Raw genomic sequence first — 1,108 nt, 5'->3', positions numbered from 1 at the left:
AGTACACGTCTAGGCACTAGCCCCCACTCCCCATCTCCGTTGAGTCAACCTTGACTCACTTGGAGCAGCGCGGCAGAGCCGGGGAGGGAGGAGGGGAGGGGGTCGTACAGCCGGACTATTAGGAGCTTCGGGCGGCCTGATCACATCCATCACGGAGTGTCGGCGCGAGCTCGTATTAATTGGAATGAAAAAGAGTGTTGATGCGCCTGCGCGTGTGTGCGTGAGTGTTGTTGTGATGAAGGCGCGGAGGGGGAGGGGCGGGGAGTGATCCTGCGGGCTGTTTGCATCTAGCGCCCATGAATAATTTTGCAAAAGTGTCCGCCGCGAAACGGTCCATAAAACACGCTCCGGCACGGGGCACGGTACGCGCTGGTGCTTGCCTTGCACTGCCGGCCCTGTCTCTGCCCTCCGGGGCGCAGTACGCTGCCGGCCTGGAACCACTCCTGGATCTGCTCTGGAGCCGCAGGCGCGCCACAGGCGCCGGCAGGAGCAGCACCCAATCACACGCGTGAATAAAGCTAGCTGCAGTATTCACGGCGCTCCTGCTCCTCGGCTCCTGCGCGCGGCACTATTCAGCACCAGCAAGCCTCCCGGCTCTACAAAGCTCGCGAAATCCGCCTTGTCCGTCCGGGTCTGGTCCGGGCTTGTGGTGAGTAGGCTAAGCCCCCCGGAGCAACTGACAATATGTATGCCGTGTCACTTGGTGTAGTACGCGAGCTGGAGGCCCCTGGGCCGCGCTCGACCTCGGGGTCAAGAACAACGCATCACAGGATGAGGGAAAGAAGTCCATGACGGGGAAAGGGAATGCTTACGGCAGGAACCAGGGAGACAGCAAGTACAAGTGACGATGGATGACGATGAAACAGCGCGACGATGATGGGGATGGGGAGTGAGAAGAGGAGGTGACGAGATGCTGCACGGACCAAGACGCACGGCGTTTGTTTCAGCGATCGAGCGCACGCAGAGCTCCTTGGATGCAGCAGTCCATTGTGCCGGAGTGGTCCACGACGGCGCGGCCGGAGCCTTTGTTGGAGCCCACGTGGGGGTGGAGGTGGTGGTGGAAGGATGGCATAGGATGGATATGGCCTTTGTTACGTTTCCCTTTTAT

The sequence above is a fragment of the Frankliniella occidentalis genome, unplaced genomic scaffold (genome assembly GCF_000697945.3).
Source record: "Frankliniella occidentalis isolate FOCC.00 unplaced genomic scaffold, Focc_3.1 Scaffold1276, whole genome shotgun sequence".
Taxonomy (NCBI): domain Eukaryota; kingdom Metazoa; phylum Arthropoda; class Insecta; order Thysanoptera; family Thripidae; genus Frankliniella; species Frankliniella occidentalis.
This window is presented reverse-complemented; position numbering follows the sequence as displayed.